The sequence below is a fragment of the Magnolia sinica genome, chromosome 18 (assembly GCF_029962835.1).
Source record: "Magnolia sinica isolate HGM2019 chromosome 18, MsV1, whole genome shotgun sequence".
In the NCBI taxonomy this organism is placed as follows: domain Eukaryota; kingdom Viridiplantae; phylum Streptophyta; class Magnoliopsida; order Magnoliales; family Magnoliaceae; genus Magnolia; species Magnolia sinica.
In genome coordinates, this window is record NC_080590.1 from 42,224,462 (window position 1) to 42,250,521 (window position 26,060).

A 26,060-nucleotide genomic window follows, 5' to 3' on the forward strand; every position below is an offset into this window, starting at 1 on the left:
TGAATCACTAATTTAATTCATATAATCATTTGAGCATATTAGGAAATACAACTTAAACATGAATTCACTCATATACATTCCATACCTAAACAGACACTAAAGTATAAATACATGGAGGAAATCATACACATAATTAAGGCAGTTGAGAATCATATCTCAACAATCATATAAAGTACAATTTACTAACTACTAGTTCATTCAGACATTTTTACAAACACTTAGACTACACTTTTTAACATACATGATGTATGTTGGCCATAACATGTATTGGGACAAATCCTTTCACCAAGGAGTTGTTACACATACAACTAGTATAAACACATAACAATTAATCATGGCAAACACATTTTCAAATTCCATACGTATACGACCCTTTCTACAAATACATGAAATACACTAAACTCAATATAGTTCATATATATCTGAAACATGAAACGAACATCGTATTTGGCATGTGAAATAGCACCCACATTAGTAATAAATCATTAACCGACATTAAAAGCCTTGAAAACTATAACCTATACGTTTATAGTCCGCACTTTTCGCCAGTAGTCTCGTTACGCACTCATTTTTAAAACTAAGTCTTTGTCAACGGCGGATACACAACCTATAACATGAATTAGGTTAGCTATTTCATAACTTATACTATCTGAAACTCTAAAACAAATTAGGGTTAGGTTTTCTTACCTAAGTACATTGTCAAAAATGCCGGATTTGTGATACAAATAGGGTGGCTAAGTGCGTAGAGCAAGGAGATCAAATCCCAGGATGAATCTCTCTCTCTCTCTCTCTCTCTCTCTCTTTCTCTCTCTTTCCTTTCCTTTTCCTCTCCTCTCTTTCTTAGGGTTTAAAATTCGTATAGAATATAAGAGAGAGGATTTAAGGCCCTTATATAGGCCCAGAACTGATGGGAATGGCCCCAACGCCATGGTATACTTAGGTTATGCCCAAAGATCGGTTGTTCCAATCCAACGGAGCACTTCTGGAGCCCCCTTTTCTACGTGCAGTCGGACTTAAGCTCCCTGACATTGGATCTAGGTTAGGCTGAGTTTTCGCTCCAATCGGGTTTACAGATCGACCGTGGCAGACTAGTTTCAGTTCAACGGTCACCGTCACTCGATCAGGGCCACAAGTACATTGTCATATATGGGAAATTTCTCCTGATCCGAGGGTGTATTTGGGTCAGATTCTGACGGTCTGAATCCTTATATTTGGCCCGCAAGCGACACGACTCAGTTTACTTAAATTCAGATTTTATTTCTAAAGATATTCACGTTTCTCACACACTTTGCTCTGGGCTCAAGTTGTGCATTTTTAGACACAATTAAGACTTGATTTCTGAGGGGGTTGTCAAGTCCAGTAATACGGTCATAGCTATATAGTTTTGCGGTTATCGGACTTTCGACGTGCGGTCCAAGTCTGATATGAAGTTTTGGTGTGCTCTCGAGAGCAACCGGGTTTAGGGATGGATTCTAGATTTCAGGGTAATGTAGCGTCAATGAATCTACACATTTCGGGTCTTGCAAATCATATTTAAACTGATTAGTGCTAATTTCACAAGTACTCTAGTTTAACACTTACTTATCTTAACCTAATTGCTAAAGGTTTTGGTCCTCAGTGATTTCTGCCTGAGGTGGTACTCGGGTCCTTGTACGGGTTTTTCCGAGACCTTACAAAGAATTACATGAAAATCGAGTTTGGTTGTTGGACAAATTAGATGCAGTTCTAGATGACATCGAAGCACTACTCGATTGCTCGAAGATCAGTTTGATGACATCAAACTTTTTGTGGATTTTTGGAGCAACTCGCTGGAACACTCTGGACACATTCTCGATGGATCGAATACCCTTTGATGACAATGAAGGACTGTTTGATGACATAAGGCATTACGCAGTGGGAAAAGGTGTGACTTCCGGATTCAAGTTACGTTTGATAACATCGAAGGCGTTACGCAGAGTTACGCGGACTGCGTAAATTTGAGGCGGTTTTCTAAAATTAGACGGACAAGATTATAGATATGAGTTTTCTAAGGACTTCTAAACATGAATTAGGTTTTAAGAAGCAGAGTCAAAGGGTAAAGCAACATCCCAAGAGTTTTTCTTCTTTCCTTTTCTATTTTTAATGCTTTCTTTTAGGGTTTTAGATCCAATCATGTCTATGGTTGGCTAAACCTCTTAGCCAGAGCTAAGAGGTCAGGCTTGTAGCGTGTTGGGATGATTTTCTTGCTTTGATTCTTGTTTTTCTTGAACCTTATTGATTTCTAGTTTAATATTAAAGGAATATTTTCAATTTTCTATGATTTATTGTGACTCAAATTACAATAGATGCTGTGATAGATTTGAATATCTTCTTTTACCGTTTTGAGATTGTGAGATTGGTAAATCTTATTGTTCACCATCATCTCCTGGGCATGGTCGGGTGATAGAATCCTTTCCAATCCTCACAATACTCCTTTATGTGTGGATAGGTCAATGAAAAGTTCAGATTTAATTTAATTGCTTTATCTTTCAATTGGATATGATAGAACTCCAATTCCAATTGTGTTTCTTAAATCAAAGTAAGGTAGCATCCTGATATCTACAAGTGGATCCTTGGCACCCCAGTTCCCTTTTGATTATTGAAATCTCATTCACAATTACTCCCTTATATTCTAGATTTAGATTTAGATCTTCTTCTAGTTCTAGTTATTTTCAGAATACGTACAAGTTTAGTCCCTGTGGATTCGACCTCCGTCTCCTGGAGATTATTACTACATCGTGACCCTACACTTGGGGTTGTGAACAAGTTTTTGGCACCGTTGCTAGGGACTATGACTATATTTTTCTAAGATTAATTGGTATTAGAATTATGTTAAGATTAAGGTTTATTTTTCTGCTATGATTTTAGGTAAGGATTTTTCTTGAAATTATTTTTAAAAACTATTTTTTTTATTTTTATTTTATAGGATCCTAACATAACAACTCTTATTTGGTAATTTTGTTTTAACCCTCTATCTTACCTTTTCTAGATCTTTTATTTGTTTTAGTTATTCTAGTTTTGTTTGTAGATTTCAATTTTTTAGTTACTTGAGGGCTGTGAGTGTTTCATGCCCAAGTGGGTCCGAGATAACACTCTACATCTCTTGAGCGAAGGAAGATTAGTCGAAGGGTTGCCTATCCATCATCGGATTAGACACCATATGAGATCATCTGAGTCAGTCAACATCCGATTGAGGAAGCCCAGGATGAGAATGAGGTGCATAATGCACCCTCGCCTCGTACTCTACGAGATTATTTACAACCAGCGGGGGTGAGTACACCTTCCTGCATGATATAAGCACTTACTAGAACTGTGGATGTTAAATCAGGGGTGATTCAACTCCTACTTCAGTTTTATGGATTAAAGTTTATACTTGCATATCAAAGAGTTCGATGAGATAATATCTACATTATACTTCTCAAACATGTCTGAGGACACAGTAAGACTGAAATTGTTTCCTTTCTCTTTGGAAAAAAAAAAAGCTAAGTCATGGTTACATTCCTTAAGACCACAATCCATTGGCACATGGCCTGAGATGACAAGGGAGTTCCTTTAAAAGTTCTTTCCGTATCATAAAACAAATACCTTAAGGAAAGCAATCATGAATAAGGACAAGGTTAAGGAAGTAGATTGTGGTATTTGTGCTTACACTGTGCACACTACTGAAAATTGCCCAACTATACCTAATTTTCAAGAAATTCTGAATGAGCAATCAAATACCATAAACAACTACCAGAGGCCTTTCTAAGGGACCACCTCCAATACATAGAACTCTGGCTAAAGAAACTACAAAATTTTAGTTGGATGAATGGACAAACCGCTACACCTCAGGGGATCCTTAACCAATTTTTGGAACAAATGAAACCTCAAGAGGATCAAGTTTTAAAACAAATCCAAAATCAAGAGCTTTTTAATCAATGCATATTACAAGCCTTCCAAGACCTCACCAAAGCCATTCAATGGATTGAGACAAAACATATAAAAGAAAATTTTCTAACAGAAAAAGTGAGTGTCATCCTCAAGCAAGATGTGCCATAAAAATATAAAGATCCTGGCAGGCCAACTATCACCTGTATAATTAGGAATCACCAGAGTAAGCATGCACTTCTTGACTTGGAGGCGAGTGTAATTCTAATCCCTTACTCGGTTTACGAACAATTAGGTCTAGGTGAATTAAAATTCACCTAGACTACATTACAACTTATCGATTGCTCAGTTCGTGTATCGAGAAGGATGATTGAGGATGTGTTAATTCAAGTTGATAAATTCTACTATCCAGTAGACTTTATTGTCTTGGATACTCAACCCATCGTAGATATGAGCACCTAAATTTTCGTCATTCTTGGTCGCCTATTCCTTGCTACATCAAATGCAATCATTAATTACAGGAATGGAATTATGAATTTATCTTTCAAAAATATGACATTGGAGCTCAATATCTTTTTCAACATGAGCAAATAGTCAGAGGATGTTGATGATACCCACGACATTAACTAGATAGATTCTTTCGTGGAAGATATAACACTTTTGACTCTATATTCTGACACTCTAGAGACGTACTTAATTCACTCTCCTAATTTGGATGATGACACAATATCTGATTTACAACAGATTTACGACGGATTATGGTCCGTCGTAAAATGGCAACGGACTAAATCTGTCACACAATTTGATTTTGCGACGGAATATGATCAGTTGCAAATTCCCACCCAAAATAGCAATTCGCGACAGTTTTTAGTTGCATTTGTGATGGATCACGGTCCGTTGTAAAAGGACTTTTGCATTCAACATTTATTTTTTTCATTTTTTAAAGAATATGGTGGAAAATTATGTTTTATTTTTTTTGTCTAAAAATTATTTTTTAATATAATTTCAGTTATTAATTGTACATATTTGTATATAAGATTATTTTTTAACAATTGATTGAATGCAAAATATATATATATATATATATTGTTTTTATATCAAATGAGTGGAAATTATTATTATTTTTTAAATTTGAAACTAATATTTAAATGATTTGTAATATCACATGAAAAAGAATATTGAGAATTTTATAAAATTTAACAATGTTTTATAATAAATTGTATTTTGAAAAAAAAAAAATCTTTATTTAATAAAAATCTATTTTTTGGGTAAAGAAAAAAATAATATTTAATAAAGTTGATAAATTTGAAAAAAAGAATTTGATTTTGAGAAAAAATAATATCCTGAAAAGGAAGATTAAAAATATTTTTAAAAATGTGAAATTTTTCAAAAAGTTGAAAAATGAAAATATTTGGAAAAAGAAAATGAGAGTTTGTATTTTAAAAAATAAAATAAAATTAGGAAGATAATGTATCAGGTACTTATTTGATTCTAATTTGAAATTAAAAGAAAAAAGTTATTTATAAAAACACTAAGCTTTTGAAAAAATATATATAATTTTTTTTAAAAATTGAAAAGTTGAAAACGACATGATGCTTTTGAAGATAAAAAAATCAGCATTTTGGCATTTTTGGGAAAAAAAATTAAAATTTGTGAAAATTTTAGATATTTTGAAAATAAAAATTCAGAATTTGTGTTTTAATTTTGTTTTTGAAATATTTTATAATAAAAATGATATTTTGTTAAAAGTTTTGAAAGAAAAATTAAGAGTAAAAAAATATACAGTTTGAAAAAATGTTATTTTTAAATGAAAATTGAAATTTATCTATGAAAAAGAAATATTTTTTAATAAATTATTAAGCACATCCACTAATTGAACCTTTAACCATTTTTGGACAATCTAATTAGTCCAGATTGAGTAGTAAATAATTTTCAGATGTTTAAATCAAAATTCACTCAAATTGTTGATCAATCTTGTATGCCCAATATCTTTCTCATATGTAGCTAGAACGGGGCAAGTAACTAGTCAAATTGAGGGTATTGATCAGTAAAATAGAGTGAATGGACCAGACTTATAAAATGGGCTAAATATTCTTGTCAAAATTGTGACCCAACTTATTGACCTCGCAAGAACCTAAGAATTGATGTTAGTAAGTTTTGTGGGCCCCATCATGATGTGTGTCGAACATCAACACCTGCATTTGATGTGTCCCCTTTAGGTTATGAGATATCTCAAAAATCATCTGTATACGAAACTCAGGTGGGCCATACCATCTAAAACCATGTGAAGACATCCTAAAAAATATAAAAGCACTTGGTGGGGCCCACATGAGTTTTGGATGCGGTTGAAACTTGGTCTGGCCCCTCATCTAAGTGGGACACACATAATAAGTGAGTTGGATATGTGAATCACATTTAGGCAGCCCAATATATGATTATGAATGTTTTAAGGAAACCCATCTCCACTACATTTAGGGAGTTACTCATTACCCTTATCAGAGTAAACTCTGTGGGGTCCACCATTATTTATTTATTTTATCCACTCCGTTCATCCATGTAAACAAATCATTTGAGGTCTAAGGAACAAAAAGAAAGCATATCCAAAGCACAAATGGACCACACCACATGAAATAGTGTGATTGAACCTCTACCATTGAAAAATTCTTAGAGGCCATAGAAGTTTTGGATCATGCTGATGTTTGTGTTTTCTCTTCATTCATATCTTTTTGATATTATAAACAGGTTGGATGGCAAATAAGTATTACTGTGGGCCCAAGGAAGGTATTAATGGTGGAAATCATTCTTCCACATTGTTTCCTGGGCATGGTCGGGTGATAGAATCCTTTCCAATCCTCACAATACTCCTTTATGTGTGGATAGGTCAATGAAAAGTTCAGATTTAATTTAATTGCTTTATCTTCCAATTGGATATGATAGAACTCCAATTCCAATTGTGTTTCTTAAATCAAAGTAAGGTAGCATCCTGATATCTACAAGTGGATCCTTGGCACCCCAGTTCCCTTTTGATTATTGAAATCTCATTCACAATTACTCCCTTATATTCTAGATTTAGATTTAGATCTTCTTCTAGTTCTAGTTATTTTCAGAATACGTACAAGTTTAGTCCCTGTGGATTCGACCTCCGTCTCCTGGAGATTATTACTACATCGTGACCCTACACTTGGGGTTGTGAACAAGTTTTTGGCACCGTTGCTAGGGACTATGACTATATTTTTCTAAGATTAATTGGTATTAGAATTATGTTAAGATTAAGGTTTATTTTTCTGCTATGATTTTAGGTAAGGATTTTTCTTGAAATTATTTTTAAAAACTATTTTTTTTATTTTTATTTTATAGGATCCTAACATAACAACTCTTATTTGGTAATTTTGTTTTAACCCTCTATCTTACCTTTTCTAGATCTTTTATTTGTTTTAGTTATTCTAGTTTTGTTTGTAGATTTCAATTTTTTAGTTACTTGAGGGCTGTGAGTGTTTCATGCCCAAGTGGGTCCGAGATAACACTCTACATCTCTTGAGCGAAGGAAGATTAGTCGAAGGGTTGCCTATCCATCATCGGATTAGACACCATATGAGATCATCTGAGTCAGTCAACATCCGATTGAGGAAGCCCAGGATGAGAATGAGGTGCATAATGCACCCTCGCCTCGTACTCTACGAGATTATTTACAACCAGCGGGGGTGAGTACACCTTCCTGCATGATATTTCCATTGAATGCAGGAACTGTGGATGTTAAACCAGGGGGGATTCAACTCCTTCCTAAGTTTCATGGACTAGAATTTGAAAGTCCATACTTGCATATGAAAGGGTTTGATGAGATAATATCTACATTACACTTTCCAAACATGTCTGAGGACACGGTAAGACTAGAATTATTTCCTCTCTTTGAAAGAAAAGGCTAAGTCATGGTTACATTCCTTAAGACCACAGTCCATTGGCACATGGGCTGAGATGACAAGGGAGTTCTTTAAAAAGTTCTTTCCATATCATAAAACGAATACCTTAAATGAAAGAAATCATGAATAAGGACAAGGTTAAGGAAGTAGATTGTGGTATTTGTGCTTACAATGTGCACACTACTGAAAATTGCCCAACTATACCTAATTTTCAAGAAATTCTGAATGAGCAATCAAATACCATAAACAACTACCAGAGGCCTTTCTAAGGGACCACCTCCAATACATAGAACTCTGGCTAAAGAAACTACCAAATTTTAGTTGGAGGAATGGACAAACCGCTACACCTCAGGGGATCCTTAACCAATTTTTGGAACAAAGGAAACCTCAAGAGGATCCAGTTTTAAAACACATCCAAAATCAAGAGCTTTTTAATCAAGGCATATTACAAGCCTTCCAAGACCTCACCAAAGCCATTCAATGGATTGAGACAAAACATTCAAAAAAAAATTTGACAGAAAAGGTGAGTGCCATCCTCAAGCAAGATGTGCCACAAAAATATAAAGATCCTGGTGGCCCAACTATCACTTGTATAATTGGGAATCACTAGATTGAGCATGCACTTCTTGACTTAGGGGCAAGTGTAAATCTGATCCCTTACTCAGTTTACGAACAATTATATCTAGGTGAATTAAACCCACCCGGACCACATTACAACTTGTCGATCACTCAGTTCATGTACCGAGAGGGATGATTGAGGATGTATTGATCTAGGTTGATAAATTCTACTATCCAATAGACTTTATTGTCTTAGATACTCAACCCATCGTAGATATAAGCATTCAAATTCATGTCATTCTTGGTCATCCATTCCGTATTACATCATATCTAATCATTAATTGCAGGAATAGAATTATGAATTTATCTTTCGAAAATATGACATTGGAGCTCAATACACTACACTAAAATTGTGAATTTGCAACGGATTTTGCGACGGACATTGTCCATCGTAAAAATCAATTTTCTAATGACGGATTTAATCCATTACTAATGGAAAATGTCTGTTGCCAATCCCTTTTCTTGAATATCCTAGTTCAAAAGTTGAGGAATTTCGCGACGGACCAAAATCCGTCGCTAAAATCTGATTTACGACGGATTTTCGGTCCATTGTAAATTAGTGACCGACTAAATCCGTCGCAACTTTTGATTTTGCGTTGGCTTGGTTGCAAATTCCCACCCAAAATACCAGTTGACGACGGTTTTCAGTTGCTTTTGCGACGGATCAAAGTCTGTCGTAAAATGACTTTTGCCCTAAACATTAATTTTTTTATTTTTATTTTTAAGAATATGGTGGAAAAATATGTTTTTATAGTCTAATAATTGTTTATAATAGACTTTCAGTGGTTTAATTGTACATATTTGTATATAAGATTATTTTTTTAACAATTGATTGAATGCAAAAAATAATAATAATAATAATAATTTTGTTTTTATAACAACTGAGTGGAAATTATTATTATTATTTTTTTCATTGAAACTAATATTTAAATGATTTGTAATATCACATGAAAAAGAATATTGAGAATAAAAAATTTAAAAATGTTAGAGAAAAAAATGAGATTTAAAAAAAATAAAAATCATGATTTAATAAAAATCTATTTTGTGGGAAAAAAAAAGAATATTGAATAAAGTTGATAAATTTGAAAAAAAAAAAAAGAATTTGATTTTGAGAGAAAAATAATATCTTGAAAAAGGAAGATTAAAAATATTTTTAAAAATGTGAAATTTTTCAAAAAGTTGAAAAATGAAAATATTTGGAAAAAGAAAATGAGAGTTTGTATTTTAAAAAATAAAATAAAATTAGGAAGATAATGTATCAGGTACTTATTTGATTCTAATTTGAAATTAAAAGAAAAATTATTTTAAAAAACACTAAGATTTTGAAAAAAATATATCATTATAAAAAGAAAATTGAAAATTTGAAAACAAAATGATGCTTTTGAAGAAGAAAATCGGCATTTTGTAATTTTTGGGAAAAAAATTAAAATTTGTGAAAATTGTTGAGATTTTGAAAATAAAATTCAGAATTTGTATTTTAATTTTCTTTTTGAAATATTTTATAATAAAAATGATATTTTGTTAAAAGTTTTCAAAGAAAAATTAAGAGTAAAAAAATATACATTTTGAAAAAAATGTTATTTTTAAATGGAAATTGAAATTTATCTATGAAAAAAAAAATATTTTTTAATAAATTATTAGGCACACCCACTAATTAAACCTTTAACCGTTTTTGGACAATCTAATTAGTCGAGATTGAAGAGTAAATAACTTTGATGTTTAAATCAAATTTCACTCAAATTGTTGATCAATCTTGTATGCCCAATATCTTTCTCATACGTAGCTTGATCGGGGCTAGTAACTAGTCAAATTGGTGGTGTTGATCAGTAAAATAGAGTGAATGGACTAGACATATAAAATGGGCCAAATATTCTGGTCAAAATTGTGACCCAACTTATTGTCCTCGCGAGAACCTAAGAATTGATGTTAGTAAGTTTTGTGGGCCCCATCATGATGTGTGTCGAACATCAACACCGTGCATTTGATGTGTCCCCTTTAGGTTATGTGGTATCTCAAAAATCATCTGTATACGAAACTCAGGTGAGCCATACCATATAAAACCATGTGAAGACATCCTAAAAAATATAAAAGCACTTGGTGGGGCCCACATGAGTTTTGGATGCGGCAAAAACTTGGTCTAACCCCTCATCCAAGTGGGACACACATAATGAGTGGGTTGGATATGTGAATCACATTTAGGCAAGCCCAATATATGATTATGAATGTTTTAAAAAAACCCTTTTCCACTACATTTAAGTGAGTTACTCATTACCCTTACCAGAGTAAACTCTGTGGGGTCCACTGTTATTTATTTATTTTATCCACTCCGTTCATCCATATTAATGGATAATTTGAGGTCTAAAGAACAAAAAGGAAGCATATCTAAAGCTCAAGTGGACCACACCACAGGAAATAGTGTGATTGAACCTCTACCATTGAAAAATTCTTGGAGGCCATAGAAGTTTTGGATCAAGCTGATGTTTGTGTTTTCTCTTCATTCATATCTTTTTGATATTATGAATAGGTTGGATGGCAAATAAACATTACTGTGGGCCCAAGGAAGGCATCAATGGTGGAAATCATTATTTCACGTTGTTTTGTGTGGCATGGTCCACTTGAGTTTTGGATTTTCTGAAAATTTGGGATCAACCCACACCATTCATCCATTTTTTGATATCATTTTAGACAATTATCCAAAAAATGAATCATATCCAAAGATTAAATGGACCACACCATAAATAAGGGGAACATATTGGCTACTCCCCCTGACACTAGCCAATGGTTGGTCGGTGCTCTATGGGCCCCACCATGATGTATGTGTTTCATCCATGCCGTCCATCTATTTTTAAAGATCATCTTATGACATGAGACCAAAAATGAGGTATATCCTAATCTGAAATGGACCACATTACATGAAACAATGTTGAATGAGCATCGGCCATTAAAAACATTTTGGGGGCATAAAAGTTTTGGATCGAGATGATTTTTGTTTTTGCCCTTCATCTAGGCATGTATGACCTAATAAATAGATTGGATGTCAAATAAACAGTACAGTGGGCCTTAGGAGGATTTTAATGATGGATATCCAATCACTATTGTTTTCATGTGGTGTGGTCCACCTAAGATTTATATACCTCTAATTTTTATAATAAATTCCTAAAATGATCTTTAAAAATGGATGAACATAGTGGATGGAATACATACATCATGGTGGGGCTCACTCGAACTTTGGATTAGCCTCTTATTCTGGCTGAGAGTAATGGATCAAATGGATGAACGTAATGGATCAAATAAACAGTATAGTGGGCCTTAGGCGTTCAATCCCCACTGTTTCCTATGGTGAGGTCCACTCAAACTTTGGATCAGCCTCTTATCGTGGCTCATACTCTAAAATTATGTGGTAAAATAGATGGATGGAGTGGATAAACCCAAAGCATACACGGTGGACCCCACAAAGTTTACTCAGTACGCTATGCGTACTTAGAGGGGGAAGCGGAAGTGGAAGCAGATTGCGTAGTGAGTAACTCACTACGCTCAGGGTACTGAGTAAACTCTATGAGATCCGTCCTGATTTATGTATTTAATCCACTCCGTCCATCCATTTTAATAGATAATTTTAACTCTTGAGACCAAAATTGAAGCATATGAAATGTTCAAATGGATCACACCATAGGAAAAAGTTAAATGTCTACTGTTGAAAACTTCTTAGGGGCCACAGAAGTTTTAGATCAAGTTTATATTTGTTTTTTCCCTTCATTTATGTCTGTAAGATCTTATGAAAAGTTTGGATGATAAATAAGCATCACTATGTGGCCTAGAAAAGTTTCAACGGTGGAAATCATTAGCCCCACTGTTTCCCATGGTATGATCCACTTGATCTTTGGATATGCTTTAATTTTTGGATCAACCCATTAACATAGATGGAAAAACGAATAGACGGCATGGATAGACTACATACATTCCAGGTGGGCCCAACTGAGTTTACTCAGTATGATAAGAGCGCACTGAGTAACTCAGTAAGCAATCCGATTTCTACGCAAATGCTCGCCTGCACACAGTTCACACCAAACCCATGTGAACTTTTTAATGACTCATCATATGTGATGTGAGTCCAAAATCTAAACGGTCCACATGATGCAGCATCCCATGAAATCCCCAGAGCCTAACTTTTACTTTGATCCAAAACTTTTATGGGCCATGAAAAAAGAAAACCGTTTCCTCCCTTGATTTGCATCTCTCTTTCCTATGGTTCACTAGAGTATTAGATCAGGGTGAAAATTGGTCCATGGACCGTTCGGATTAGACACCCACGACACGTCTACAAAGGTTCGCAAGTGCGCGGGTGAGCATTCCTAAAGTTGAAACTTCTCTCCTCTCCTCCGTCTCTCTCTCGTACCTACTCCAGTCTCTCCATATCCCTCTCTCTCTCTCTCGCTCTCTCTCTCTCTCTCTTCCTCTGGATCTCTCACTCCTCACTCCTCTCTCTCGTCCCGCTCTCCCTCTCTCTCTCTCTCCCTCTCTCTCTCTCTCTCCACCCACGCTCTTGTTGTCGATGCCCTACCCACGCAGCCCTCTCTCTCTCTCTCTCGATCTCTCTTCTCGCTCTCTCTCTCTCTCTTTCTCTCTCTCTCCACCCACGCTCTTGTTGCCGAAGCCCTACCAACGCACGTCCTCTCTCTCTCTCTCTGTAGCTTGGTTGAGGTATTTCTCACTCTCTCTTTCTCTCTCTCAATCTCTCTCAATCTCAATACCGATTCAGGGATTTGGGGATTTTAGGGTGGATTGTCCAAAATAGGAATTTGGGGATTTTACGTCGATTGTCCAAAATAGGAATTTGGGGATTTTAGGGTGGATTTGTCAATGCATATGGCTAGGAAGTGCTTATGAGCAACACTCAACACAATGCCCTGATGACTAGGATTGCTCATGCAGTTGATTTTTTAAACAAGCTAACCATCTATGGAGACGACCAACTAGATGGACACTCCACTGGATTGGGTTATTGCAGATCAATTCATTTGAGCATCCAAATGCACCTGCAAACGTAAATTTAGATACCAAATCATGAATTAATTTTGATTTATTTCCTCTCTAGCCTTTCTTAATTTACTGATGAATGCGTTGCCTTCTTTTTTTTTTTAATGATTGGTTCATATTTAAAGATCCTTCTGGTGTTATTGTTATTGCAACCCAGGCTGAAAATGTAAAGATTCTTCTTTTGTAGGTCACAGATATCTGATGTGGCTAATGAGGAAGTCTACAAGCTAGATAAAAAGTTCAGGAAAGGGAGTCATGTTTAAGTTCGTGTTCTTGGCTTTAGGCATCTAGAAGGATTGGCAATGGATGTTTTCTGTATGTTTTATTTTTTATAATAATTAATTTTTCTATCACTTTCACACACGGACATGCACTTAAGTTGATAAATCAAAGGTACTGCCTAAGGACATCCAATTCCCAGTTGGCCAAAATCCGAGGCATTATAGACTATGAGCGGCGTTTGTCGACCAGAAAATCGGACAGAATGACATACTTGAGAAAACGTAATAATATATCAGCCTATGGAACCTTATAGTCTCCTTTTATACTCTATAGCTTCATCACTTGCACCTGATTAGGAGAAGGGAGTTATGGAATCGATCATGCCGAAAACCTCTTCTTCCACAATTCCTTTATCTTCCATTTAACTTATTCCATCCCTAGAACCGACCGATTGAGTAGACCCTACCCCGGTCGTCGAACACATGCCGATTCCTTTGGACAAAGTAGAAGTATTAGAAGAGAAAAAAAAAACATCTCGACTAACTGAAGTCTCTCCTAATCGAGCTATACCTACAGAGATTCCTACGGTCGATGTCTCTGCTTCTTTAGCTGCATCGGCCAATACTTCTCATACCCTATCTTCTTCCTGTGGAAGACATTTTATTCTCTTTTAACCATGCCTTTTTTTGTGATATTCTAGTGGTCGAATCCCATGCGCCTTCATTAGAGATTCAATGGCTTCAGATGGAATTACATGTCCTCATTCACTCTGGTGCCACTGACATCATTTCATCGGGATCGATTAAAAGACTCAACCTTCTTATTCATCGGTACCAAAATCTCACTCAATCTGATGAGTCTCTGTTGGCCAAAATGCCTACACTTTATGAATTTCTAAGTCTAATTCACAAGCATCATGACACAATTTCTTCGATCGATAAACTTTAATCTGAGCATGTAACCGTCTCCCTTAGAATGATCGAGATCACAACTACTAGAGAACAACTTTTTATTGTATATAGTAACTTGAAAGAGTCAGAAGTGACTCTAATCGAATGAAGGCTAAAATCTCAACATTGTAGGACAAACCGAAAGCACTGAAAGAAGAAGAGAAATCTTTGACCAAGCATAGACATGGTTAAAAGGCTAAAATCAATAAATTGGGAGCCTATATGCAAGAGCACACTCCACTGATTGATCAAAAAACATGCTCAGAAGTTAAGACCAGAACTACTCTTCATCGATAGGAAGCTAGGCGATCGAAGCTTCAAGAAGCGATTGCCTCTTTTTCTTCATTTGGATTTTAATTCCTTTGTATCAAATTGCTGTCGATTTGCACTTCCTCTTATCTTTAATATAATCAGTCATAATTTTTTCTTCCTTTTTTCTCTCCTACTTACACATTGCATAATTGTATTGATAACATGACACACACATGAGAAATCGTGCACCCATTTGTTCCCTTTTCATAGGGAACATTTCATGCTATTAATGGGGCGCTTCAACCATCATGATGCCTCATCTTCGAGCATGATTATCCACCCTAGGTGCCTATATAAAGGAGTCCTTTGTGCTTTCTCCCCTACACACTTAAGCTTCCTTACTTCTAATCTTCAAAAGCTCTTACTTTCTCTTATCAATGGTTGTTGTACATATGTCTCCTATTGATTAGGCTCAAACCTTCTTGGGAAAATGATTTCCCTTGACATTAATACTTTTCTTACTCCCCCCTTCAATACAACATTTATCCTTTGTTTGTGACCTCCGGGTGAGTGCGAGGAATAATGTTCCTTTGAATGAATTGCTAGATGCTTTAACTAAACTCTATCATATCACGATGAATACTTTGTTGCTGAAAAGGATTTGGAAACTCTTGATGCTCATGCAAATGAGCATTCTTCGATTCAAAGGGAAACAAACATATTCTTCGATCAATATGATTGGACCTGGTATAATCACATGCACTGGACTCGACAACATCATTTTAACAAAGTGACGCTGAAAAATCTACAAGTTCAACGCAAAGAGGTTAATGATAACCTCCAGGAGACCAAGCGCATCTACCCTGAAAGGTGCTCGAATTACACCGAGACTCTTCTGAATTTCATAAACTCTCAGACTAACCTTTATCAAGCTCGGTCGTGTAAGAGCATCGAACGAAAGAGAGAGGTAGAGTACAAAGTTGATGTCATCAGTCATCACATCGACCAAGTTTTATGCTTTCTCAACTATGTTTTGAAAAGTGGAGTCCTGGAAGGCTCAAATGCAAATGGTTGAACTCATCAGGGAGCGTGCCTTTTAAGGAATTTGATGAGATGAAGGCTGTTTATGCCTAAATTGCATTGCCCTTCTTTTTCTCTTTGTTTCTTTATATGTGTGTGTGTGTAATCATCTCTAACTGTATTTTTGTTATTATTCTTGGCCTTATAATAGAATATATATATATATTTGCTTACTTCTATATTTCAACCGATTTCAATTTTTGTGCAGTATTTGTGATTATTCTAACCATTATTTGGCCCTAATCTTTCCATATATCCCACAAACAGGGATGATATGCTTTAAAAAATCAATTTTTTTGCTATATTTCTATCAATACCACGAAGGATATAAGCTTATCCATGGAGAACCTTTATCACTATAAATGGTTCATCCTATGTAGGAGACCATTTATGAAACTTAGCATCCTTAGTTTCAAGAGGCAATACCACTTTCCAAACTATATCGCCTTCTCTGAAAGCCTTCTTTTTCACTTTCTTATTTTATGCTTGAGAAACCCTCGCCTTGTTTGACATAATGGAATTTAAGGCCTTTAGCCATATTTCATCAAAGTCCTTGAGTTCGACTAGCATAACTTCTGTGAACTCGGCCGGGGTCATGTTAGCCTGATAGGCTACCCATAATGATTGCACAATCACCTCCAAAGGTAACACAAAATCATGTCCACATGCAAGTCTGAATGGACTCATCCCCGTATTTGTTTAAAACAAGTGATAAGCTCAAAGAGCTTTTGATAACTTAATACACTATTGTTTGAGATTTTCATTGATCATTTTCTGCAGAATATTCTTAATGATCTTATTACTAGCCTCGGCCTGACCGTTGGCCTGAGCATAGTAAGGTGATAAATGCAACAATTTAATTTTATACTGATTGACCATTGCCTTGATTTCCTTGGATGAAAATGTTGATCCTCAGTCCATAGTGATTAATTCATAAATTTCAAACCGATGAATTATATTACTCTCGATGAACTCAATAATTTCTCAATGATTTGTTCCCAACATAAGTTTTGCTTATATCCATTTGGTGAAGTAATCGGTCGCTATAATAATAAAACTATACTCTTTAGATGAAGGATGATAAAATTTTTCTATCAAATCAATGGCTAATCCTCGGAATGGCCAATGTTTGACAATAAGATGCAATTCAGTCGCATGCATATATTATATCGGCCCATGTTTTTGACATGCTTCACACCCTTTAGCATATTGATTACAATCGATTGACATGCTCAGTCAGAAATACCCATAGCATCGAAGTGTAAGTCTCATTTTTCTTCCAACCTAGTGTGCTCCACAAATTCCTTTATGGTCTTCACCCATAGCCAACATAGATTTAGTTTTTCTCAAACATCACAACAATACTCTATCGACCCCTTTTTAATATAGTTCATTATTAATCAATACACAATTTACAATTATCCTTCTAATGTCTCAGCCGACCTTTGTCTATGGCGATCAATAGTAATTTATGATTGGAGTTTTTCGATCATCATTACTTACATCAACTCAACAAATTACCTCAGTCGATTACCGTTGGAAGACCAAAGGCAATGCTCTTTTTTGAATATTTATTATTCTTCTTTCAAATCCTTGGATGATCTACAATCTCGATGCTAATTATACCATTTCATTTACATCAATAGTATTTTCTCGAGTTACATGTTTTAACTCGATCCAATCAAATTTATTTAACAATTGCGTCATTAAAGTATGATATGATTGTAAGGCAGTAGTTATACAATTAAACAAACTAATTAATTGGTTTATTACTAATAAGGAATCACCCATTACCAATACATCTTTTACTCCTAAATTGATCAACATTTCTAAACCGATTATCAAAGATTTGTATTCAGATTGATTGTTGGTGGAATTAAACTCAAGATGGAATGCAAATTCTTATTTTCTACCATCTGGACCGATTAGGACAACCCCTATCCCTTCTCCTGATCCTTTGTCAGTCCTTTAATCATTAAATATCAGTTTCGAAGGTAATCACTAGATTACATATAAACCTAATGCTTCTAAAGGAAGTTGACTTTCTATATTTGAAGGGTGATCATGGTTGTTGTTGGATCAATCTAATAGGGATGCAGTCACGTTCATATGCTCCCAACTAAAGATCCATTAGTTACCTAAAGGAACTTATTAGTAGCTTAGATCTTAGTAATCAAACCATCCATTAAGTGGTTTTTTACCTGGACTTGGCACTAAAAAGGTTTTACATGTTTAATCAAAAGTTATTTTTATCATTGATATTTTATTTTAATTGTTAAAGATGGTTTTATCATGCTTGATAGATATTCGATGGTTGAGATCTTCAGATCTCTCTTAGGTTGACATAATATTATGGTCATGCATATGCACTACACCAAAATTGTCATTTAGGAACGGTTTTAAACCGTTCCTCATAAATGAGGTGTCGCAGAAAAACAGGAACGGGTCAGAACCGTTTCGGGTACGGTTTCAAATTTTAGAAACAAAATTTTAGGAACGGTTTTAAACCGTTCGTAATGTTGCCAACGGTCAGATTATAGGACTGAATTTTAAGAACAATTTTAAATCCTGATAAACACACGAAATTTAGGATAAAGAAAATAAATTAACAGAAGTTTATTACATTCCATCAAAATAGAGATTAATCCAAAGAAATACATAAGAACATAATGTGCTTGAAGATGTTTCATTGCAAAATCAAATTTACACAAAGCCCCAAATAACTTATCAAATAAGGAAAGAATAACTTAAACTTCTATTCTAAATGCTCCAAAATCCTTTGATCCTTTCCTAATATATGATACTCCCCTACATCTGTTTCTTTCAAAACTAAAATTTCTAGCAAAGTCAATTTTTCATACGCAATAATCATTTTTACAAACACCTACATGTTACTTAATTCTATTTGTAGCCCATATAACTTAAAGAATCATATACACAACCTTAACACTCTTATTTCTCTTTGTGGAATTGATCATACACCTATTCCAGTATTTGAATATATATATATATATATATATATATATATATATATATATATATATATATATATATAAGAGAAATATTTAGATATTATTACATAGACGAAGCTACAAACAGTTCAAACCAAAGAATTTAAAAAATATAAATGAGATTAAGCCATTTCAAAGATTCTACTTACCAAATGGTGGCAGCATCAACTGCTATTTCCCAATTTTTCAGAAGCTTGGCTAACAAAATCATTACCATCAAATTCCAATATTACAAGTTGCAAAAATTTAGAAAATTTGAAGGAAAGAAATGGAAATCTTCCATCCTATGAGAAAGGCGAATGAGTGCTATGCACATCACCATGACCAAAAATCAACTTCTCCAACTTCCCAAAGAAAAGAAGGAAAGAAACAAGATCGAAAGGTTTTAGTTTGTGTGAATGATTACGAAATTTAGGGGAATCATTCACAAAGATAACCTAAATCAAAGACAATGCTCTGAAAAAATCATGAAACACCAAAAACTACAAATACCTGGATCATTGAACCATGGTCCCCACTTTTAGAATTGGAAAGCTGGAACACTGGATCGCGACAAACAAACTGAAGAACTGAGAAGCATAAAAAATCAGAGTCAATCACTTACTACCTGACAATCTGCAAACAAAAATACCAACCAGTTAACTCAGATTGCAAACAGATTTACATTCCATTAGAAAGAAAAGTAGAATGGTAAATTTTAAAAATAATAATCAATTTAAGAAAATTGTGGTACCCAATAATTTGAAATATGAAATCTTCATAAAAAGCAACTTATAGATGAATATCATTGAAGAACACACTATACATTCATTGTAAGTTAATGAAATTAGGACCTCACATCCAAGATTTAAAAACTCAATAACTTGACTCAGACTAGATGCTTGAGTACTCAATCTAGTATTTTGGATTTTATAAAGCTGGTTAGCACCTACTATGGAAATCAGTCAATATTGAGTCAAGTTGATTCAGCAAGTTCTTTTGAGTACTCAAATGTAACACAAGCACCAGCGCACCACAAAAGCACGACATTTTGTTAACGTATATCACACCATTCAGTCTCTAACTGTAGAAACTGCAGAACAGAATTTTTAGCAAATGCATAGCAATATGTAGCTAAAACATTAGAAAAGAAAGTGTGGCAGAAAAATTAGTTTGAAAAGCTCAAAGATATTTTGATATGTGACAACCACCATATACAGGCATATGATTATGAACAGAAATTTAGAGGACTCCAGGCTTAGTAAAATGGACCATCTTTAACACAGTCTACTAGCTTCTACACACAACAACAACATGGGTAATCAGTCACTAACCATTACTGTGACTGACACCAAGAGCAAGACGCACTTCCAGGTTTGTTGGGTTTGCTTCATGTGTCCGCATCATTGATGCAATAGCCTGCAATACAAATAGATTTCTTCAGATGAATGCTTCTAAAACGATATCCTTGCTGAATGACAACAACATCAAAACTTCTTCTTTTTTCATTTTTCATTTTATGAGAAGATAATAAAGAATGGAGAATACAAAAGTTGCCAAGGATTTCATTTACAAATTTGTAGTGCGTGTTTATTCCCAAGTTCCACTCATTCAAATAATGAAAACTTGCCTAGTTTGATGACTCAGTTTGGACTTGGTATTTAGAGCTGCTGAACTGAGTTAACTTGAACTCCAAGTTTGGAATGCAGCACAAGCATGGAAAGTTCTGCCAAACTGCATATGGAGATACGTGAACCTCCAAGGACTAGGGAGTTTTGGGACCTACGTGAAAATAACCTCCAAAGGCTTGAGGCAGCTTCCTTTTGAAAACGTTAATATTATCATGTCTACAAACTATGCTATGCTGCTGAAAATTACATAAGACAGAGTACAAGAAGGCACAACCATCGGTGCCTAGGATAGCTAGATTATTTTCAGATCCTATTATTTAGTCAGGCTCATAAAACCCTCCATGGAAACTCCGGCAATCATCTTAACTTTTTCTGCAGGACAGGAAACCAAAATAAAGCTTACAACATATACATGTTATCGAAATTCAATTTAAATCAGAAACAAACTTCAAAAGTCAACAATAGCTCAGTGACCACAAATCACACAATTGTTATAGGAGCCAAAATGTGGAAACCTTCACTAAGTCGGATGCAATGCAATTGTGTGAGCATTATATCAAACCTCACCTGAAGCAACTCTATCTCGCTCTGTAATAATGTGACCTTATCTTACCTCTCTTGAATGATCTTTTCCATCTTTGCAATGCTCTCAGCCTTGTTTCTCAATTCTCGAGTTTATCCTCAATTGTTGATTCTTCCAAGAAAAGGGCAAAAGTAAGCAGTCTTAAGTCACAGAACTATGGGCCTACTTGTACAATGTCAATGCATCAACCCAACATGTAGGTCCTAATGCACTAGCCAACAATAATACCTCTGTGAGGGGAGTTCTTAAACAAGTTTTTTCACTTGATTAGATAAGACTTGGCAAGAAGTTTAAAAGAAAAGAAAAGAAAAAAAGAAAAGAAAAAGAAACAAGTTTTTCACCTTCTGTGCAAGTCCTCACAGCAATGGTTGAAGGAAGCTTGGACTCACTGAGTTTGTTTTTCTTTTGCCATATGTTCAACATGGTTAGTGGCCTTGACAATTGCAATATCCAAGTCCTAGGAATACCAGACAAACACTATTAAAGAACTGTCAAATTTATAAGTTTTGCAATTAGTAGAGCCAAAACAGATTATGTGGAAGGTAAATTTAAAAATAGATTTTGAGTTTGGGGCATGACCCACCCATCATCTGTACCAACAATCAGGAACACTATTGATAAAACAGGCATGTATAAGACCGGGCATTTGATCCTTTGTTGGTTATGATATACCGGGCATGTATAATACAATGTGTTCCTCGCCATCCATGTCACTTAAAACAACAAACCACCTAAAATGCTCACTTCTTCAGCAGCCTTTACCCAATCCAACAGATTTTATCAGAGATGTATATACAATCAGTACCAGTAACCTTACCTTAAAGAATGGTGTCCATCATGGCTCAATTAGGACTTCAAAACAACATAAGAAAATAGAAAAGAAAAAAAAAAAAAAAACTCTTATATAACTCCAAACCTTGCTTTCCACAAAATAAATCAAGAAATGGAAGCAACAGAAAAAATAGCAGAATGTTAACCTCTGGTTCTACTTCCTGATGCTTTCCACGTAAGTTTGAGAGCTGCCTCTCGAGTCTTCCTGACCATGTTGTCCTTAGGCCGATTATTCTTCAAATCCATCTGTTGTTGTTCCAAAGGTCTAATGATCTCTTTGTAAAACCTTTAGTACAATGAGATCACCAAATAACCAAAATACATAAAAATACAACGGCAAGGTTTCCCAATGTCAGCACATGAGACAAAGAAATACACAGAATATTACCAACTTGCTATGCGAAACTGCAAACATATTCTCGTAACAGATACAACAGTAAAACCCATAACACTCAAATAAATAGGAACTACAAAACTCTATATTTATTTGAGTGTTTCTTTCGGTTTACAAATCCATAGGAGCTCAGCAAACAGAAATCAGAAATATATATATATATATCTGTGTGTGTGTGTGTGTGTGTGTGTGTGTGTGTGTATTTCTCTGTATTCCATCAGCAACAAGACTTAAATGAGCTAAAATGGATGAACCGTGTGGATAAAAGAAAAACATCACAGCAGGCCCAATAAATTCGGTGAACAGGGAAATGAGTGGTGTTGGGTTCACCTAGCAATCTGTTGCCGTTTGATAAGTGTTGACCCCTGCAATCCAGGTGCGGATTCAATCAGGTGGAACCTGAAGTGTTCCGTCATCTGATCCAACTTGTATGTCAAAGTGGTCCCCACCATGAAACAAAGGAAGGGAAAAAATCAAATACCTATCTGTGCAATATTCAATCAACGTCAATGCAATCAAGAAAATGCAAAAAAAAATTAAATAATTAACTAATAATCAGGAAAAAAGAACATGAATGGTTGCATCTTCCAAGCCTAATTTGCAGTGATAGACGTCACAAATGGTTGTACATTTGCCTAGTTAGAGTTCTTGTGTTTAGGTAACCTCTATTAGGGGACCCACTGATTTGGAGTGGCTCCAGAAAAGTGCAGAAGTGTGCTCCGAAAAAATGTACATATGGTTTTGTGGGCCCTAGATGATGTCTGAATGACAAAAAAAATTGGTCCCATTGGAAAGCCTATATGATTTTAAGCTCTAGAAACTGCATAAAAAATCTGTTTACCACTCTTCATTGCCTAGTATAAGAAAACTCATCAACAAATGCTTCTTTAGGTTTTACATCTCGTGGGGGCTCACACTATTGCCTAATATAAGAGAACTCATGCAGTAAATGTGCAGCTAGTCCTTACCAGATCGATGGATATCAAACTCTATTACCAGCTCTCCCTGTGCAGCCAGATTGATGGATATAAGCTTTTACATCTCGTGGGGGCTCACACTGAAACATAAGAACTGGTAGTTCACTGATCATCTTGAAGAGAAATAGAATGTTAATTACCAAAATCCTAGGCACATTGAGGTCATGCTCTGATAAATAAAAAACATTGAAATAACATCTATTTCTCAACTCTAAAATAATCATCTTGAATTTCAAATGTAGATTTTTGCATGTCTTCTGATCAATGATTAAGAAGAGGAACAACTTAAAGAAGCAGAAATGCAACCAACTGCCCAGTTGTGTGGCACTAAATTGTAGTACTTGACCTGGAATGTCCATATAAAAGGAGCGGATGTTATTCCAAATTCATGTAATTCTCCAAGAAGAAAAAAATTTACAAAAAATTTAAAAAACAAACAAACAAACAAACTACTAAATGACAAAATGGAGCCCTACCTGTGTCCGTTTTGCAGAAATAGAGCAGTTTGGCAATTTTCCCTGAAAGTCCACACCCATAAAATCCACATTTACCAACTCAAGATCATATCTAAAGATAAGGAACTACAATCCAAATAAAACATTCCTTGTTGAGCCATTTCATCAAACAGTTAGCATGCATGAAATACAGGAAGTATTACACAATGGCTCTTTAAAATCCAACCATAAGTATGTAAAATCATGTTCAATCTAGATTGAGAATCACAACAGGAAAAATAAAAAACCATGAGGGTGAGCAGCCTCTGAGCTTCGTACCTAATTTTCGAGAACACGCTCTGCTCACTCATGCCAATGCTGAAGTTGCTGTGCACATCAAAACTGTTGGGGTTCATGCCTTGGAAGTCCCTAGTCCTTGGAAGCCCCAAATTTACGAGCCGATCCAGAAATGAATACATCATATTTCCTCTGAGTGTGACTGCGATACCAACGGGGAAAAGTAACCTACTGAGAAGGGGAGAGTTAATCCCATGGCCTACTTCCCAACTAGGAAAAAAAAAAAAAAAAACCGATACATTTCTACCAAAGAAGAAAAGAGAGAAAATTCAGTAGCAGTTAGCATTGGAGCTTCTGAAATAAAATTACAATCCTTCAAAGCATTTATGCAAGAGGCCCAATCCACAACATATAGCCTCGCCTTACTAGAGACCCGCTCCACTTCATTGTTCCCATTCCACAAGATCTCTTCCAACTTATAAAAGAACGATGCCGATATGAATAGATGGAAATTTGTAGGACACTTCACGACATGAAATTAGGGACAAACGACAATGAGAAGCACCAAATGTAATGCAACTGTCTGCAAAATCAAGAGGGAAACCCATTGCAAGAAGCCATTATACTTTACAACTGTATAAGAGAAGATGTTTAATGGAATCTTGAAAAGAAATACCAACATTCGAACTGAAATTTCTCATTCTTTATCCTCCCATAGATGTGTATGTGTTGTTACAGTTAAAAAGCAAGACACTATTTCAACTGCAGTCTACAACCTGCACGGGGTTTGGGGCCTGGCGGGGACACCCTAACGTCATTAAAAAAAAAAAAGAAAAAAAAGAAAAGGAGGAGAAAAACTGCAGTCTACAACAGGTCTGGCGAGGTAATGATTCTAAAGAAGATCAGAACTATAGGAATATAACGCAAAACCATCAGTGTCCTTCAAATTGAACCTGGTCACCCAAAAATCTGCAGCGCTATTAGATTCGTTGTGAATGTAAAAGACCTAAATGAACACAATATGGGAAACCATCAAACACTATGATGACAATAGGATAGTCCGTGGAGATAAAGTTTCTTCCCCCTTCAGCAGACGGAGTTCTGGTAATAATCATCAAGCCTCAGCCAAAAATGGCAGATGAGAACGATACAAGAAGATAACGAGCCCATGTCACACCTAAAGACCTCTACCTTGGATACAAGAAGACAACGAGCCCATGCCACACCCAAAGACCACTACCTTTCATGGTGTTGCACATGTACACCAATATGACACAAAACTACAACTTCACTTAATTAGAATCATTTTAAGCACTAAAGAAACAACAGAGCAGATTGGGAGTGCATATGGCTTCAGAGTTCAGACATGCATATCTGTGTGCACATTGTGCATGGAGAAGGGTGCAGTATTATATGAATGTACAAATGGTGCAAGAATGCATTAACATGTTTATGCAACTATGTATTCTATGCATGGTTATAAACAAAGAAGGAAACTGACAGACAGTTGCAGAACAAACCTCCTTAGTTCCAGGAGTCCGGTGGTTGTTTCCCTGAGTCACACAATCTCCTCGTGGAACCCAAAACCGGTAGCCATTACGGATCCATATTGGAACGGCAATAGAAAGGCATGCCACCATGAGTGGAACAGTCAAAGCCAAGCCGAGTAAAACAGAAGATTTGCTGTGCAAAAAATGCGGAAGCATGCATGTAGTCAGAACACAGAAAAGAATGCAGGTAAAATCCAGAACAAATGCATTAGAATAGTTCAAGCAAACAAAAATTCAAACATCTAGAATGTGGCCAATGAAGATCATGTGCCAAGCCTTAGAAACATATGAATGGCCAAATATACCCGTCGCGGGTTGGGAAACTCATGACAAAAATCTCTGTGCAGCATACAAATGTCAAAAAGAACTCATGTGACAGACAATCTCAAGCCAAACTGGTTACACGAAATAG

General features: G+C 35.4%; 2 long non-coding RNA genes across 3 annotated transcripts; both read right to left on the reverse strand.

Moving 5' to 3' along the window:
• Positions 1–20,255: 20,255 nt before the first annotated feature.
• LOC131233740 (uncharacterized) lies at positions 20,256–21,848 on the reverse strand. 2 transcript variants are annotated; one of them, XR_009165341.1, is made up of 4 exons: positions 21,749–21,848; positions 21,507–21,622; positions 21,196–21,276; positions 20,256–20,370 (listed from the first exon to the last, which is right to left on the reverse strand). It is a non-coding gene; the product is annotated as an uncharacterized LOC131233740 (long non-coding RNA). The 2 variants fall into 2 exon arrangements; XR_009165340.1 differs by lacking the exon at positions 20,256–20,370 and having other exon boundaries at positions 20,377–21,276.
• A 1,760-nt stretch (positions 21,849–23,608) lies between these two features.
• On the reverse strand, positions 23,609–24,806 carry LOC131233739 (uncharacterized). Its single transcript, XR_009165339.1, has 4 exons — positions 24,398–24,806; positions 24,141–24,326; positions 23,844–23,948; positions 23,609–23,713 (listed from the first exon to the last, which is right to left on the reverse strand). It is a non-coding gene; the product is annotated as an uncharacterized LOC131233739 (long non-coding RNA).
• Between the last annotated feature and the right edge of the window lie 1,254 nt (positions 24,807–26,060).